Below are 9,897 nucleotides of genomic sequence, written 5' to 3' on the forward strand. Positions count from 1 at the left end.
ACCCGAAACGCGTCTGTTTTTCCATCTTTGGACTATATCACTACTGTTTCTGCTGCTGGATGAACGCCCTAGAGCCTAGAAGTTCAACTATCCAGTGAGTGTGTGAAAGCGTACAAATAATATCAATAAGTCTAAGGGTTCAGAATATCATAGTGAGTTTATTTAGAACCAAGTTACATAGAAGAGAGAGAGAGAATTCAAAATTAACTTTCTCCTCCCCTCACACTGTAGTGAATAATACAAAAAACCTTCCTCGAGCTCAAATACATGCGTCGCAGGCTAACTAACCTTTACCCTACATATTTCCCCGGAATTTGGGGCCTTGTAGCCTCCTGACTTAAGGAGTGAACCTTTCTCAGCCATGTGTGTGGCTCAATTAGAGGCTCAGTCAATGACCTGACCTGCCGCCGGTGGCCCTTGAGGACTGGAGTTGGCCACTCCTGAACTGGACTAATCTAGGATAAAGTAGCAATAATTTGAAAGCTGAGCTTTAAAATGGATCCTAGCAATATTCATAAGTGACTGAACTTTGTAAGAGGAAAGCAGGGGGTGACCCTTCTGTTGAATCCTTTCAGGACTTTAGCAATCCTTTTCATATAAAATTGGTGGCTTTAAAAAAAAACGTTAGTAGGCTTGTAGCAGAGACATAGTATTTATAATTATCAGTAGATATATTATTTATAAAAATGTTTTTCCAGGAAGTAATACATTGAGAGTTACCTCTCGTTTTCAAGTATGTCCTGGACACAGAGTAATAACAATACATGGTTACATTCAATGAACAGAGTTATACAGTCAATTCACAGACATTTCATGGACAGATAGAGTTGGAAAAAGGGATAAAACAAAGGGCTGGTGAGTTTCAGATTGAAATAGAGAAGTTTTAACATCAGCAAATAGCTCACACCCTTTGCCTGCCCTTCGCCTGCCCCAAAGGCTGTCCGCCTTTGGTGCGACGTAGATGTACACTGTAAATGTAATATATGCCAGTTGTTGTAATATTGTCACATAATATTATAATATATTATGGACAAGGATCACTGCAGTCCAAATAATCTTCCTGTGCCTCAGGCACCTAAAATCAGATTGTAAGCTCTATGGAGCAGGGACACGGGATTCAATGTAATGCATGTCCTGTATAATATATTACAATGGGCAGAACATAGCACAATGTCCAATAGTTTTACATTTATACATTTAATTTTAGTTGGATGATGGATTTTCTAATACATAGATAATTTATTAATGTATATGTAATTAAATGAAGACATTTTCAGTATTATTACAGACTAGGAAGACCCTGAGGGAGAATAGAACTCGTCACAGAATTGACCCTCCTGAATTTTCCCAACTTTCAGAATTTTCACCTGGTCCCTTCCATCTTGTTCTCCTTATTCTACACAGTGACCCTGATGGGCAATATCACTATCCTCACCCATTATCAGCCTGGACTGATACCTTCACGAGCCCATGTACAGTATTTGCTCCTGTGAAACTCCACCTTTATGGAAATGTGATACACCTCCGTCAGTGTTCCCAAGATGCTCTGGAACCTCATGACCAAGCCAACGGCAATCTCTTTCTTCAGCTACATGGCTCAAATGTACTTCTCCTTGTCGTTGTATTCCACTGAGCGTTTCCTCCTGGCTGGCATGGCTTACGATCATTCCCTTGCCATTTGTAAGCCATTACTTTACACAGCTACGTATAATGACCAACAGGACGTGTCACATGCTGGCCATGCTCTGCTGGGTTTCTATGGTGTATACTCACCACTTATTCTACATCTCAGTTGACGTTTTGTGGTCCTAACTCTATTGACCACAAACTCTGCAATGTGGCTGCAGTGTTAAAACTGTCTTGGTCCTCTACCCATGTAGTTGATGCCATATATTACATGTCCACGTCTGTCATCTTACCAGCAACCTTTCTTCTCACTATGGTGTCCTATGTTTGCAACATTGTAACCATTTTGTGGATCTCCTCGCTCACAGACTGTCGGAAAGCCTTCTCCACATGTGTGTGTAACCTCACAGTGGTCGGCATATTCTATCTAGGGGACGGTTATATTTATATATGTCTGGCCACAGTCTAAGTACTCATTTGACATTGACAAAGTTGTGTCTATATTCTACTGTGTGGTGACCCCCTTGTTGAATCCCATTATATACAGTCTGAGAAATAAGGAATGAAAAGATCTAATTGATAATGCAATTTTTGCATAGTGGTCTTACCGCTCTGTCAATTAGGATGATTGTAACAACTGCTAAAAAATATTATAGTGGTGATGCAGAATTGCATATTTGCCATTGGCCAGGTAATTACTGTATACCTCTCCTGTAGCTCTTTGTCAGGGAGTAGATGGCAGTGGAAAATAGTGCCAAAGAGCATTATTACAGAAGAAAATGGAATTAAGGCACTGACTGTATATCCCCAAAATAATGGAAATCGTGTGAATTCATTCAATTTATGGTCCTCGGTCTTTTATGAAATCCACTGTGCATAACATACGGTAACAAGTTCACAGATTTGAACATTTAGGCATAAAACTGACATTGTAAAAGTAATTTAGAAAACTTCTAAAGACTAAACCAAGTGGGAGCAGAAAGGAAGGAGCAGATAAGATAATAGTACAGGCTGAAAAAAAACTTAAATGCATGCTTGCTAATGCAAGAAGCCTGACAGATAAAATGTGGGAGCTTGAATTAATAGCTACAAGGGAGCAGTATGATAATCCCTGTCTGTCCATGTCTTCCTCGCTCTGCATACAGTAGTTCCTGTTTCCCTGTGTGCTGACCTATGCTGTGCTCCCTCTGTGTCCCTGCTGTATCCTGCTCCTGTGTTTCTCCTTTGGATTTCCCTGGCTTTGACCCTGCTTACTCTGGACTATTCTGCTCTGTGTATCCCTTTGAACCTTGCTACGCTCTCGACCACGCTGCTCTCTGGAACCCTTGGACCTAGCTTTGTACGCCGACGACTCTACCCTCTGGAACCCTTGGACATTGGCACATGGACACGACTGTCCCTACGCATACTACTAAAGACGTTGCAAATATCACTAACTACTCTTTCAACAGGCCCAGCAACGCTATACCACACTCCGGGCTTGCTCCCACTGCTGAGGGTGTGTGGTGTAATACCTTTCCCACCTCAGTACTGGGGTCTTGCCAGGTCTTCGGGCATACAGTCGTGACACCGTCACATGACGTGACGTAGGCAGATGCGGAAGCTTTCCAGTGACTGAATACACTGGCGTCCTCCACGAGTCACCAGCAGTTCTCTCCAACTAATTGTCTCTAATGCCAAAATGTGAGTGCATTACCTATATGCTATTTTTGTGCAATATATACCCTTATCATACCACACTATTGTGCGCTCTCTCCTTTCTTTCTCCACATTCCTTGGGAGGTATACGGAGTACTTTACGATTCCATCACACGTCAAGCTTACCAGACCAACAGTTATAAGGCTTCCATCACCAGAGGGCTTCCAATAAAGGGCTCCCATCAGAGAGAGATGGATCTCTGATACGTGTGATATATCTGAATCAATTTGTGAGTGACACTAACACAGAGACTATTTTATATTTCACTTATTAATACCATCTGAACTATTATACTATTTTTTCTATTTTTCACAAATTATCTCGAGAACCACAGCGCTCCTCCTACCTGTAAGACAACGCAAGACTACATTGGACCTGGACAGTCCTTTAAAGTGTGTAGAGCTGCTGTATTCATTTGTATTGTATTTCACATTTAATATTTTACTGATCACGTTTTTTGGTGAAGGTTATTTATTCACTATATTTATATATATATATATATATATATATATATATATATATATATATATATATACTTATTTGGTTTTTAGGTTCACTGTTATTGGTTATTTTTTACCACTAATTCACTTCAGTTATTTCATAGTTAGAAGCGCCCGGTTCTATCTTTTTGTTCTCTCATTACATAATAATCTATTACTATTGCATCTTGTTGCTAAGGGAAAGCATGTCTACAATATTGATCTCCCATTAATGCTATTCATATCAGTGTGTTTGAAAAACAGAACAGTCCAGAGGAAGCCCGCATATTACGTAAACCTATACACATTTATTGGCAGAGAATAAATGCTCACTTCACTTGCATATCTGTACTAATTGTACAAAAATGAGACACACCAAACAAAGCGGGTTCTGTAAATCACAACACAGGTGGTATAGGTGGTATTGACCAGTGGTTTTAAGCCTTCTTTTGGTTAAGGAACCTTATAATTATATTGTGAAATTCTGAGGAACCCTAACCCTCTCTAATAGTACGTCTGAGATCAGATGCATTGTAAGGAACCCCAACCCTCTCTAATACTGTAGCACGTCTGAGATTAGATGCTTTGTAAGGAACCCCAACCCTCTCTAATAGTGCATCTGAGATCAGCTGCATTGTAAGGAACCCCAACCCTCTCTAATTGTAATGCTTGCGCTCACCACGAACAAGGCGGACCCCCGGTACTGAGGTGGGAAAGTAGAAAATGCGCACCTGCAGCAGTGGAGGCATACCTGGATTGTCAGTGTAGCCGGGTCAGGGTTGGAGAGAGAGGGTAGTCCAGATACTTGCCGCGGTTGTGGGGAGGAGCCAGTAGAATGGTAGATGACCGTTGTGCCGAGGTCGAGTGTTGGAGCCGGTGCGTTAGTAGAATGTCCTATAGCCGTGTTCAGGGATGGAGAGATGCAGGTAGTCGAGGGGAAGCCGGGGTCGTTATACAGAGAAGGTCCAAGAGTCTAGCCGGGTCGGTACACGTGAGGTCAAACTGAAAGCAAGAGAGGCAAGGCACAAGGCAAGGCAAAGCAGGAATGTAGGAACACAAGGCTACTATGGTCTATGCTCAGCATTGTGTGACTGAGCAAGCAGAGATTAAATAGGAGGACTGAAGCAATGAGAGTGAGAGGCGGAACTAAGGTGCGGCCCCCGCGGGAGCTGTGATTGGACGCAGAGCGCAGGAGACAGGTGGGCATTGTTACGGGTGTTGTGTCGCAGCTGGGGAGCGGTGCACGATTGTCGCGTAAGCGCGCCGCGCGTGAGTGACGCGTGACGCGAACAAGGGTTGGGACCAAGCTCCATAGAGGTGTTTGAAAACCTCCGTGTGCGCGAACGTTTTGTTGCCGGTCATTTGATTAGATGAGTTATTAAAAGCAAATTGTGTAGTTGCTGTACCCTCTCTCCAGTTCATTTATTTTTTCGTTCCGGTTGTGCATCGCACATTTTTCACTTTGTACTATCTACCTAGCGAACAGAACACCAAAAGGTGTCCTGCAGCAACCCACAGGAGCAGGATTGAACTGATGAACCCTTTCATAACCGTGAGTCTCCACTTTGTTATTATTGAGGATTCCGTCTATGATATAGGGGACTAGCAAGTCTACAGTTATTGATTTAAGAAGTTAACTAGGTGCCATTCCATGTAAACATTTACAGCTGATTTGTGATAGCTCAATAACAGAGCAGAACCAGCCAGATGCCATCTTTTCTGCATGTATATACTGTAAACCCCAAGACTGATCATTTACACCATTTATAAGTGGAGTTGGTAAGGATACCTTTCTATTTATGAGACAAAGGATTGGACATTTCTGTAGTGTTTTTGATTTAAACAAACAGGGCCCCAAATCTACTGTTGGGATTGTTTTTTGGAGCCACAGATTTGGTCTTTGGACTTTGTCATAGTTTGTAGCTCTACTCTGGGGGCCATGATGTTCACTTTTAAATGTCACATCTTCTTTAATATACACTAATGCAACATAGAGTGCTCCCAGATGGTATCGAATTGGTCTAACTGCATCAATACGAGGCTCCCAACATGTTTCACAGACTCTCTTTAGTGTTAAATTGGGTAAGAATTTTAAAAGAACGATCTACCTGTTGGAGGACCTGGGGAAGAAATTATACAATGGTTGAATTAAGCCAAAAAATTATTAAATGGCACCTATATTGGGTTTGGCCACGTTGTTAACTACCGGGTTCAAATAATGAGAACTACATGGTACATAAAACGCACATGGATTCATGTTCAATATGTCTTTGAACTCCATTATGCTTTCCCCGTATATTTGCAGCATTGTCATAGGTTTGGCCCTGCATATTTTCTACATTTATATTGAGATCCAATAGTTCTTTTATTATCCGATCACTTAAGATGATGTCATTTCAGCCCAAAAAAAAAATGGAAGCCAACACATGGTACATCCACCAATCAGATTGGTGGATGTATCATTTGCCGGTCAAATGTGACGTCACAGGCCTTATATAAAGTCTGTCACGTCGTATTTGACCCTAAGAAGCCATCTGATCAACATCTCCCAGACATGTGAAGAAGAAAAAAAGAACTACCCACCCTCCCCGTGACTTTCTTTCACTCCCCCATAGTTTTTTTTCATCCCCCCTCCCCGTGTCTCTCTTTCACCCCGCTCCCAATGGCTCTCTTTCATCCCCCTCTCTATGTCTCTTGCACCCCCTCCCCGTGTTTCTCTATCACCTCCCCTCTCCATGTCTCTCTTTCACCCCCCCATGTCGCTTATTCACCCCGCCCATGCCTCTTTCACCCCATTCCCTCCCCATGTCTCTCACCCCCTCCCCATGTCTCTCTTTCACCTCCCCTTCCCTCCCCATGTCGCTCTTTCACCCCCCCCCCCATTTTCCATGCCTCTTTCACCATCCCCATGTCTGTTTCAACCCCCCTCCCCATGTCTCTTCACCCCCGGCTCCCCATATCTCTTCACCCCCCCTCCCCATGTCTCTTTCACTCCCTCCCCATGTCTCTTTCACTCCCTACCCATGTCTCTTTCACCCCCCATCCCTAAGACTCTCTTTCACCCCCTCGCCATGTCTCTTTTTCACCCCCTCCACATGTCTCTTTCACCCCCATCCCCTCGCCATGTCTCTCCTTCAACCCCCCTCCCCTCGCCATTTCTCTCACCCCTCCACCTTCCCTCCACATGTCATACACTCACACACACACACACACTCACACTGCACCCAGTCAGAGAATGAGCTGCGCAGCATAACGCCACCTAATGGCTGGAGGATAAATTGCAGTGGCAGACCCTACTTTTCTCTCTGCTCCTGGTAAAATCGGGACATACTGTAGCAGAAGATAGTGGGGGCAGGAGACATTAGATAAAAAAATCTGGACTGTCCCGGGACATCGGTCACCCTATGTCAGTGCCACATTGGTCTGCAGCTATTTCCTCTCTGTCATTGACCAGGTGATTCTGTCTGTGTAACGACAGAGACTGTTGAGGCTTCCTGTGCCGAAGTCCATCTGTTGTTTCAACACCGTGCAAGCAGGAAATGCAGTAGCACCGCAGCATAGCCACCGCTCTGACATTCTGTCATATTGCTAAGGCATCAGAAGCTGTATTGGCCTCTTCTTCAATACTCTGCATACACAGAGTAGCACGTCTACCAGGCGTCTTGCTGCTGAGCCAGAAGGGCTAATATATTGCTTACAATGTCCTTGCAACTGTAGATACAGCCACAACTTAAAAAGCAAAAATGAGATTTGCAGTAGTGAAGGTGACCGTCGTAGCTTCTCCCGGCATTGCTGCGGTTAGTTCATGACTTCCGAATGGGACCACGTACAGCGACGTATAAGTGTGGCTACATCTGTATGTAGGAATGACAACGAGAGCCTTAAAAAAAGATACTCTTTGAACATGAGACTGTAGGAGGAATGTCCTCCAAACCAAGTGCATCAAAGTGTGAGATCTGATAGTCATAAGTGAATAAGCAAGTTTAAGCGGACCCTGGGATAGGTAAGTAAGCACAAACAACTAGGAGTGTCTTGATTGCAGAGCTCATTAACAGGTTAACTGCTGCCAATGGTGTAACAAAAACCTAATTTGAACTAACCGGTGGATACTGTATGAACATCAGTGTGAACAGCAGGTTTCTATCTGGCAGCAACCTTAGAGCAAGATATGAATATCCAGTGATATAATGATGTAGTTCTTACTCACATGGGTGTTGTTTGTATGCCGTCCAAGAGGCATGCATCCAGCTGGTATACAATGCAGACAGGAATCCTCGTGGAAAAAGTGAAGCACAGCCGGTCCAAGAAGAAAACAATCCGGGGCTAAGTGAATGAATTAAAAATATTCTTTATTGGGGGTGCACAGCATGGTGGCGCAGGGGATATGCCTCTGTATCCAGATACTCTTTGAGGAAGCGCTATCTCAGCGCGAAACATGTCAGAGGCATATCCCCTGTGCCACCATACTGTGCACCCCCAATAAAGAATATTTTTAATTCATTCGCTTAGCCCCGGATTGTTTTCTTCTTGGTCCGGCTGTGCTTCACTTTTTCCACGAGGATTTCTGTCTACTCTTTGAACATGTGGGAAACATACAGAATGCTAGTCAGGACCAGATCCAATGGGTATTGAATGTTATGGGAAGTAAAAGATCAAAATGGGTATTAAAATGGCTAGCGGGGGGCAGCTTGGAAAACTCCTTACTAAGAATAGAATGTCGGAGCTGGATATCTTCTTGCCTCCCTATTCTAATAAAGTCTTACACCAGAAATTATAGCAGATAAACTGTTTTATTTGCAGATTGCAATCGCACAATGTTTCGGGGATCTCCCATCGTCAGGTGCAACACAGTTTATCATGCTATAATGTCTGGTGTTAGACTTTCTTAGAATAGGGAAGCAAGAAGATATCCAGCGCCAAGTTTAACTGTGTCAAAAGTGGGATCCCAGACACTCTTGCCTGCACCTTACAAATAAAAAGGACACCCACCACAATGATCTAATAGGAGTGTGGTAAGATCAAAAACCTTTATCCTGACTGTGAAGAATAGGATGTCAGTTCATTTTATTGATGGACATGGTCACCACTAATAAATATAACAATTCTTGGTATATCTATAGAGGGTATTACTGTGCATCTGTATTATTTTTTTTAGTATAATGCTACTAGTAATAGTACTTTTTTTTTAAACAACTCTGTATTAAAATTTTAATGTATCATAATGTAACAATCATTTTTTGTTTCTACAGCAACCATTTACAAAGTCACACCCCCTTCCTAATCTGAAACAGGCTCTGGCACCTCCCCCCCCCTTTTTTTTTTAGCCCTGCCCTCTCCCTCGCTGTGCAAAACTCAATTGTATCCAGTGACTGCCTGGTCACATGATCTTCCCCAGAGAACTTTGCATCTTTGGTCCTCTTCTGCTGCACTGGCAACCATATAGTGAACCCCCAAGTCGAATCTTCACCGATGGATCGCAACTTAGCTAATTACATATTGTGACAAACGGCTTACTCCGGGGCTCCGTCGTTTGTCCGGGACTGTTTAGAACACGGTCTTTTAGGGTAGGTTAAATGATGAGGCGTCACGTACTGATCCTTTAAACAGGCTATGCCTGGTTTAGTCAGTCCCAGGCACTGAGACTGCCACAGTGCATACAACAGAAAACAGATCAAAACAAAAGCTGCTCACCTGAGCGATAACTTAACTTAGATATCCCTGACTCAGGGTTGGAAGTGGCTTTTCCACTTCCAACATCAAAACACGGTACTTTTGCAGTCTTACACAAATGAACAGAAAGATTGAACCTGTTTGGGGAAGAGGCTTCTCCCCTCTGTAGTTCAGCAGCCTTCCAGCCTCCTGGCTCTTGTGGGGAGACCAGAGCAAACAGGAAATCAGTCTTTCATACCTGATTCCTAATTAGCATGACAGGTGACAGAAATCAGGCAGCAGACAAACTCTGGTCTGGATCTCTCATCCCTCAGTTCCAGCGCTTGCCAAACTGTGGGATGGAGTGTATGTATTATAAGGCTGCACTCCCAGGCCAAACAGGATAGAAACTGTCTAGTATCCTGGGAGCCCTATATACGGAAT

Source organism: Ascaphus truei, assembly GCF_040206685.1.
Source record: "Ascaphus truei isolate aAscTru1 chromosome 13 unlocalized genomic scaffold, aAscTru1.hap1 SUPER_13_unloc_9, whole genome shotgun sequence".
NCBI lineage: Eukaryota > Metazoa > Chordata > Amphibia > Anura > Ascaphidae > Ascaphus > Ascaphus truei.